The following is a 10,316-nucleotide window of genomic DNA, read 5'->3' as shown; positions in this document are numbered from 1 at the left end:
TGACAGGCCTACACTAGTCCGAATACCTCGACCGGAGTTAAGGGATTGAAATGCTCCGCGTTTGCGAAGAAATGCGGCCTCGTACGCTTCCGACACTCCCCGACCTCGTAAGTGGAAATCACAGCATCTTCGAGGACATGTCTAAATATGCGATAGCGAAGATTGGCTCAGTTTTTTTACTTTGATAGTAGGTACTATGGTAAATTTAAAGTAGATTTTGTTACAAATTTTATAAAAGATGGCATTTTTACCTGAATTTGCTGTCGATCGACTTACTTGTGACTGTTTCAAAAGAGAGAACACAATATTACTTACTGAGGAAATAGTATGTAAAAACGACTACAAACTCGTATTAAGTGGGTATATTAAGATAGTCTAGTGTCTTAATAATAGAGCTTCTTGTTGTTGAAAGCGTTTGACACGTGAACAAGTGAAGCTCTGAATAGGTCTTACAAATAGGTAAAGCGTTTAGAGTAATTAAATAAAGGTTTTAGGAACAATGAAAAACATGAAAATATGTACAAAAGAATTACTGAAAGTGTGTATACTGAACTAACTGCGAAAGGTGGTAAGAAACTTTCAAACACATTAAGATCTACAAAAGCACACGTAAAAGTGTATACTGAACTGCTATCAATTTGTCATTCATCATCATGTCACTCAAAGAAACTTAAAGGAAGGTGTCCCAAAAGAAACTACTGCCACCTTTTAAAAATTTTGCAAACAAACTGTCGACAAAGGTCAAAGCCACTTTGAAGATATCGAAGCTCGAACTTCCACCGAAATAGTAAGTCCCTTAAGTTCCATTAGCTGATCTGACTCTGAAACTATTAAGTCTCATGAAGAAGGTCACTGAAACTTAGCATTTGTGTCGAAACGTAGCATGTTTGATGAGAATGGACTTTTAAAGCAGTAAAAATTATCTAACTTTTCAAGCTAATATTTTATTATTTACTATTTTATTGGCTAATTTCGCATCTTTTTACGCCAAGAAAACTACTATGGGTAAGGTGCTCAACCGAGTTACTATAATACTTACTAAAGTGACAGTTTGTTAGAGCTTTCTAACAACTACCAACTAAAAAGTTTCAGCCGGTTGATGAACCTAACTACTGCTATTAGATGCATTGATGAGTGACGGTTAACCGCCAGGTATACATATACTCACTAAGTACTCACACGTCCCCTCACAGCGCTATCAGAGGGAACGACTGGGGAACGTTTAGCGCTTATTCCCCGCAGACCACTTTTAAACTAGAAATACTAGTATTCGTAAGTTCTTAATGCCCTGACGTAGATTCGAATTTACTTGACAATCGATTTACATGGATATTCGAAGAAACGCCAAGTCTCAATATAGGTAGCTAACTACTTAAAAGCCAGTGAGATGTCATAATTACTTTTCTTTTTATAAACATTTGTATGCCTACGTCCTTATTACCTTCATAATTTGAGAAGTTTTAAATCTCACATTGATGAGAGATGATGTTTAATCACTTTTTGTGAAAAACACGCATCCAAGTTTTCCAATTTACGCTGGGATTTCGCTTTCCTGAGTAAGCAACAAGTTTAAGGGGATACCATCTCCTGATAAAAATTACCTCTATAAAACACATTATAAACATAAACAACCTAAATACAAAGAAAGAAAAGAAAATCTTTTTATAGGTATTTAATTTAATTATGAAAGTGTTAAATAATGAATAATATTAGCAGAGTTAGCACTTGCGAACTGCGTTGCTCTTATGTAACGAATTAATCAAAATTTCAGTCTTTTTTTCCTGTACAAATACAAAATATTATGTTTGGCCCTTACTCATTTCATCATATTTCCCCTAAAAGAGGGTATTTTTATGTAGCTAGTATGTCGGTTTGTTGGCATATTCGACGCGGGTTGAGTTGACCCAGATCCTCGCACGACGCTACTGAACATCTCTCGATATGTGGGGACGATTGAATTGCCTTGCTTACCGGTACGAATAAGTAACCAAGTAAACATAACAGTCTGCCGTGAGGACGTTTATTTACTCAGTAGGTAGTAATACGTATTTGAACGTAAATTTATTTACTCCGAGGTTAGAGCAACTTCAAGAGATAGATAGTGTTTGCAATATCAGCTACCTAATCTATTTCTTCAATACCGTGTTAATTAGTATACCACCAGAATTAGTCTCATTAGGTAGTTTATGCAACTATACAAATGTAACTACTCGTAAATGTTTATTTCTAAAGTTGTATTTCAGAAAAGTATTTTCTCATTATTTACCTATACACACAAAAGAAAAGACATGTGAATACTGAAGATAATACTAGAGCAATAATTTCCGACTCCATAATTTTGCAGTTATGAGCGCAGCCAAACTGCACACAAACAAAAAAAAAGACAAATGTAGGAGAGTTTGACGATAAATTTCACCAAACATACGGCACTTTAGTAACATCGAGGGTAAACGGTTTGCTCTGTGTGCTCTAATAAATGTCTCTTGCACTTCTTATGCTGCAATTCGCACATCGAATATACAGTACTACATGAACTTTTTTTATTACTGCTCATGAAAGTGACAAAAACTCGTAATATATTTTCCTTCTCCAAAAACTGCAATTATACTCCACAGCTAGAAAACTTTCAGTACTAAGAACAAAATTCAGTCTCTATTTAAAGGCTTTTAAGCATTCTAACGTACCTAAAGCATGCGCAATTTCCGTCTTTTGTGGTCGTTAGCTAAATGACTGTCGAATCATTTCGCCAGACGAGTTCAGTTTCAAACTGGGGCAGGTTCTATTCGCTCTTTTTGAAAAGTAAAATAGTTAACGCTCGAGAAAAGCAACAGATGAAAACACCGGCGCAACTTGGCGTGAAACACGTTGCGGCGCACGGGAACTATGCGACAACCACTCGACCAATTTCTGTATATTATTACGTAAAAACAATTTTTGAATTGTGAATAGGCCTTTATAACTAGCGACTGTTTCGCATTGGGGAGGAGAGTGGAAATTTAAATCGCTAGATTTCATGTTTTTTGTCATCTTAACTCTAGTAAGCTTTACAATACCGCTTTTAAAGCTAAAGAAGCTATTCAAGGTTGATTTATTATTATGACATCAATATACGATTTATCGCTTGTTGCATTATCTTATCATATAAAAAAATAATTTATTTCCAAAAATAATTGTATACAGAGTTATTACCGAGTCTTCCCGGTAAGTAGTCAGAGACACTTATATTGGGAATAACTCGCTACTTCCCATTTTGATAGCTAATTAAGTCAAGTAGTTCACTAAGTAAGTATTTACTTTGGTATGTAAGAAAATTTACAGCAGTAAATTGTAATAAATAAATTATGTTATATTTCTAACTCTCTTTCATTGACATACAAAGATTAGATCACATAGTATTCACAATAAAGGCGAATATAAAATAAAGGATGAATGAATATTATAAAACATGAATACCCGAATGAACTCTTGTATGACATAAAACGACACAGGTGTGTGACTCATGCAAATAACATACTAACTCTTCGGGTCGCCCGGACAAAAGAAAATCGCTTGCATCCAATTTCATAACAAAAATGTCTTTGAATGTTGTAATGATAAAATCCATAATTTTGTATGGCGTGTGATTTATACATACCTAAATAGTTATGATACAATCCAGACATCTAGATATGTACTGTGGTGTTTTTGTATAGTTTTGTAATATTGTTCATAATTATGTGCGAAATAAGTAAATGAATTTCCTTTCATTCTCTTATGTGGTTGAAATAGATGCTATTTTGCATCAAAATTTGTGTGTTGTGCTGTTGTCTGTGTCTACACAAGTGATATACCTACAAAACTAGGTGTTGCCATGACGCGTTTGCCCGCACAATTTGCACATATCCCGACTTTTCTCTACAGCGAAAATATGGACTCTGCGAAGTTTTCACACTAGTATTATTTCACAAAAGCGCAGATGTTGCATTATTAAGGTTTTCTATTCAGCAAATCAGAATTTATGCAGTATTATTGTATAACTTAGAAAAATATTTAAATTCTGACATTTTACATTTGATTGGTTTTTAAATAATGTTTTAATTGGAATACATAGCACCCTACGAGTAAACAAACTTTAAACTAGAGCTGTGTTTAATATATAAATATAGTGACTGTAATATATTATAGTGACTGAGTTTCTTGCGCTGCTTCTTCTCAGCACTGGCCCATTTATTGTCCCGAAGCAGTGGTAGGGTTAATATTGGGACGTGTAAAAGCGCTTTTTTAAAGCCTATTTGCAAAAATAAATGAATTTTATGAATTTTTTAATTTTATATCAATTTGAGCCATATTACCTACTCCATCTTTGGAAACTCCAAACAATAACGCCCGTATTCACAAACAATACTATGAGGTCTCACAGTGCGCGTGGACGCACAGGGTGACACACGAACCAATCACAGAGCTCTATTCAACGCTGTACGTTCGATTTGCTGCTTCACTTAAGCAAGCATCGTTTGTGAATACGGGTGTAAGTAATTTTACCTACTAGAAAATGTATCTCTTCAACCAGGAAAACCTAAATTCCGGGTTTTATTTATGATTAAAATTTAAAGTGTTTGATCTGACTTCGTTATTAAAAAGAAAAAGGACATAATATAGCTTTCGGTATCCGTTTTGTTTGTAGAATTTCAATTTCAACTTGTATTTTTTGTACCCGAATTAATTAAAAGTCCGATTTCATTACCATCGTTAGAGTAATAAAAAAATGTGTAATATAAAGTTTTTGGGTTGGTTAGAGTTATTTTCATTACTGAAAACATACTAGAGCTTAGTAATTGAAATAGTTGTGAAATAACTTTTGTATATTCCTGGTAGATTAAGCTAGGCTTACAATGCTTTCATACAACATAAAAGTATTCGATTCCCTCCTAAAGTAGTTCGATTTTTTCAAGTTATTTATAATTTAGAGTATTTAAAGCTCTTATAGTAGGTACCCATTGGTCCTTGTAGCGGTCATTAGTTATATTAATCTTTTTTAATAATTTTATTTCTTAACTTTAGGTACCTACATTCTAATAACCTAGGGCCATTTATAAGACTAGTTTTTGCAAATGGGATCACGGGCGTGTATTCCAGTTAGTCATAAAAAGTCTTTATCACTGTCTGAGTGATTGCGAGACACTCTATTTTATAAACCAAAATCTTATTCTTATTCATATCTTATACATTTCCTATCAATACTTACAATACCTATCTTTGATGGGTTCCCTATACAAACTTTTCGCTTCATTTAAGTTTTTATTAGGTGCTTAGTTGCGAGTAGATAAAATGTGACGCTCATCGTTAATTCATTTAAATGATGGACGTCTGCGAGTGCCACTAGTTAAGGCTGAAAACTTGATGAGAAGAAATCTCTAAAAACTGACTAAGTGTGAATCGGACTCGCATTAAAGGGTTCCGTACCATCGAATTTTTTGAATAACTGATTGGTTATTCAAAACACTTCGACGCTCCGCTCTGCCTTGGTGGAAAGCGTGGCCATATTTATCTACGTATCATCAATCATCGTCAATCTATTACTTTAGTGAATCGACAATTAATTTATGTTTTTAACGTTATAGCGAAAAGAAAGAATATAGAAAGACACCTTTTGCAAAAATGTCTGTGACAGAGAGAGGCAGACAACAGAGGCATTATAAACCTGGTCCCGTTGACACCCTCAGGGTACGGAACCCTAAAAATATCTCAAGCAATTCTGGAGTATCCCTGAGGGGTTGATTAATGGAGTGTCGAATCACTTCGGCGACTATGTATCGATCGCAATTACACTTCGAAATCTTTCCTTGTTATGAAATCCACTAATGTTCCCCACGGGTAGGTCTATGTCTTTTTAGATAAAGTAAGTAGTTTTACAAGTCTTCATTCGAGGTTATTTTTTGTTATAAAATTTTGGGGACTTAAGAGAAAAAATAATGTTTTTATTTGATTTATAAGTGCCTAACCGCTTTAATATCTTGAACTCCTGTTTTTATGGACTCTATTTTTATTTTTTTCTTTTCGCATATAGTATGCCTATTACAAAACTTTTAGGTTTTGCTCTTGTGTAACAATAAAAAAAGTTTGTAAACAGAGGTACTGTTTACAAACTATATTTGAAATGTTATCTGAAATGTTATATAAAATCAAAGCAGTACCTAAATAAAAAACGGGTCTCAAAATTATATACCGATATAAAGACGGCGTCAAAACATGTTCCAGTTATTAATTAATTCCCCTGAAACACCGCAATATCATTATGAAGCTAATAAGTAAGAAAATTCACTGAAAATTGTATGGAAATAGGAGTAAAGTAAGATTAACTTTGTGAACAATATTAATGTACTTTCTTCTTATGAGTTGAAAGATCAAATAATTACAAGCACTTAGAGCTATTTTAAATAATCCACAAATGGTTATTTACCTTTTCTAATTAGGTAGTTAGTACCTTACCCAGATTAAGCACGCAATTGGTNAATAGCATCGAAATTACCTAAACTTGACATGCCACACTAGACGTAAACGCTCTTAAGCTTTACATTACCGCTTTTAAAGCTAGGTAAATAAGCTGTACAAGGTTGATTTATTATTATGACATCAATATACGATTTATCGCTTGTTGCATTACTTAAAATCTGATCATATAAAAAAATAATTTATTTCCAAAAATAATAAGAAGTATACAGAGTTATTACCGAGTCTTCCCGGTAAGTAGTCAGAGACACTTGTATTGAGAATAACTCGCTACTTCCCATTTGGATAGCTAATTAAGTCAGGTAGTATTGGTTCACTAAGGCCCAGAACAGACGGTGAAACGCAACTGCAACAAAATTGCAACTTTCTGATGATTCTGATGAATGAAACTGAAACTTTCAAACTGGTCGCGTCATGTGTGGTCTCTCAACGGACGCTATGGCAGAAACTTAGATGCAACTCAAAAGTAACTAGCAGTTGCAGTTTCGTTGCAGTTGCGTTTCACCGTCTGTTCTGGGCCTAAGTAAGTATTTACTTTGGTATGTAAGAAAATTTACAGCAGTAAATTGTAATAAATAAATTATGGTAGATTTCCAACTCTCTTTCATTGACATACAAAGATTAGACCACATAGTATTTACAATAAAGGCGAATATAAAATAAAGGATGAATGAATATTATAAAACATGAATACCCGAATGAACTCTTGTGTGACATAAAACGACACAGGTGTGTGACTCATGCAAATAACATAACTCTTCGGGTCGCCCGGACAAAAGAAAATCGCTTGCATCCAATTTCATAACAAAAATGTCTTTGAATGTTGTAATGATAAAATCCATAATTTTGTATGGCGTGTGATTTATACATACCTAAATAGTTATGATACAATCCAGACATTTGTAATGTTGTTCATAATTATGTGCGTAATAAGTTAATGAATTTCCTTTCATTCTCTTATGTGGTTGAAATAGATGCTATTTTGCATCAAACTTTGTGTGTTGTGCTGTTGTCTGTGTCTACACAAGTGATATACCTACAAAACTAGGTGTTGCCATGACGCGTTTGCCCGCACAATTTGCACATATCCCGACTTTTCTCTACAGCGAAAATATGGACTCTGCGAAGTTTTCACACTAGTATTATTTCACAAAAGCGCAGATGTTGCAATATTAAGGTTTTCTATTCAGCAAATCAGAATTTATGCAGTATTATTGTATAACTTAGAAAAATATTTAAATTCTGACATTTTACATTTGATTGGTTTTTAAATAATGTTTTAATTGGAATACATAGCACCCTACGAGTAAACAAACTTTAAACTAGAGCTGTGTTTAATATCAATTTGAGCCATACCTACTCCACCTTTGGAAACGGTGAAAAAACGTTTTTAACTCCAAAAAATAGTAATTTTACTAGAAAAATATCATTTAACTAGGAAACCTAAATTCCGAGTTTTATGATTAAAATTTAAAGTGTTTGATCTGATCTCGTTAATGAAAAGAAAAACGGTTAATACCGTTTTGTTTGTAGAATTTCAATTTCAACTTATATTTTTTGTACCCGAATTAATTAAAAGTCCGATTTCATTACCATCGTTAGAGTAATCAAAAAATGTGTAATATAAAGTTTTTGGGTTTGTTAGAGTTATTTTCATTACTGAAAACATACTAGAGCTTAGTAACTGAAATAGTTGTGAAATAACTTTTGTATATTCCTGGTAGATTAAGCTAGCCTTACAATGCTTTCATACAACATAAAAGTATTCGATTCCCTCCTAATGTAGTTCGATTTTTTCAAGTTATTTATAACTTAGAGTATTTAAAGCTCCTATAGTAGACCCATTGGTCCTTGTAGCGGTCATTAGTTATAGGTATTAATCTTTTTTATAATTTTATTTCTTAACTTTAGGTACCTACATTCTAATAACCTAGGGCCATTTATAAGACTAGTTTTTGCAAATGGGATCACGGGCGTGTATTCCAGTTAGTCATAAAAAGTCTTTATCACTGTCTGAGTTATTGCGAGACACTCTATTTTCGTCGGTCCACCTAGTGGGAGGCCTGCCCTGGTTCACCTGGTGAAGGTCGCGGGAAGTACCTGGATGCAAGCGGCGCAGGACCGGTCTTTGTGGAAATCCTTGGGGGAGGCCTTTGTCCAGCAGTGGACGTCTTTCGGCTGAAACGAACGAACTCTATTTTATAAGCAAAAATCTTATTCTTATTCATATCTTATACATTTCCTATCAATACTTACAATACCTATCTTTGATGGGTTCCCTATACAAACTTTTCGCTTCAGTTAAGTTTTTATTAGGTGCTTAGTTGCGAGTAGATAAAATGTGACGTTCATCGTTAATTCATTTAAATTGATGGACGTCTGCGAGTGCCACTAGTTAAGGCTGAAAACTTGATGAGAAGAAATTAGTGATGGGCCGACTATGGTCTTTGCCGACTAACCGACTAGCCGACTAATCGGTTTTCAAATTGCCGATTAGTCGGCCGACTAGTCGGCAATGCCGATCATTCTAATAGGTACCTACTTGTCCGAAGAATAATATCTAGATTTCTCAAAGAAATAAGAATATCTAGATTTCTAAAGAGATATAACTTCTTGAGAAATGAGATTTCTTTAATTATTATGAGAAAAAATAAAAAGCGACATTTCAATCACCTAACAGTACCTAAGGTAGATGTCATAATTTTCGACGGCGGAGGGGTCAGAGGAGGTGTCAATATGATCGCCTCCTGCTGGGCTAGGATGCGCGCCGTGATATTTCTTACTTATCGACGTCCAAATGTATGGGCAAATTGCACTTATCGCGACACGCATCCTAGGCCCACTGATTCCTCTCCACCCTCCACGGTGATGGTCAGAAGCTGGGGGCGTGGGGGTACCCCCGCCTACATAGCACGGACTACCATCACCGTCGGATAGGCAGGGCCCGCCAATTGCTGGCACAGACTGTGATAGTTGATGGCTTTGTCCGGATTCCCATAGTTCTTCACACTAAGGCGATCGACGGAGCTCAGGGGTTATTTATGTGGGTATTACTCATCCTTCCGATGAGAGGAGCCCCACATAATCTACCACTTCCCCGCAGGGTAGGTATGCAATTCCATGCATTTTTTCCCCGAAAAAAAGTGTCGTGTTTTATATGGACAAATTGCATAAACTTTAAGTACACATTTGTTATGATTTCCTGGTATTTTTAACTAATCTTAACTTTGTATGAATTTAGACTGATTGCCAAAATTTTAAATCAGGTGAAACCACTTATGACTGATTTTTGCAGTCAAAACTGGATTAGATAAACGTCCTTGGTCTACCTCATAATCATCTTGGTGATTAAGAGTTTTATTTCATTCACACATTTAATTCTGTAATGCGCCGATTATAATCGGCATATTTTGCCGACTAGTCGTCACTAGTCGGCCGACTACAAATTATGCCGAATAGTCGGCTTTCCCGACTAGTCGGCGACTAGTCGGCCCATCTCTAGAAGAAATCTCTAAAAACTGGTTAAGTGAGAGCCAAACTAGCATGTGAAGGGTTCCGTACAAAAATTATATGCTATTTATTTAAAAATATTTCCGTGAATAGAACACAAATAAAAGGGACCAAAAACCTGTGGGAATCCTTCTTGATTTATGAATTTTCCGATTTTATTTATCGTTCTAGCGGAAATAGAAAGACACCTTGCTAAAATGTCTGACAGAGAGAGTCATGCTCGTTTTCACCATCAATCCCTAATTTTTAAGTGACCCCTATGGTAACACTAAACAGGAATTTTGTTTTAAAATGGGTCACTTAAAAATTAGGGATTT

This window comes from Ostrinia furnacalis, unplaced genomic scaffold (genome assembly GCF_004193835.3).
Source record: "Ostrinia furnacalis isolate ACB-3 unplaced genomic scaffold, ASM419383v2 OfSCF7642, whole genome shotgun sequence".
Lineage (NCBI taxonomy): Eukaryota > Metazoa > Arthropoda > Insecta > Lepidoptera > Crambidae > Ostrinia > Ostrinia furnacalis.
The sequence above is the reverse complement of the archived record's forward strand: the minus strand, read 5'-3'. Positions refer to the sequence as shown.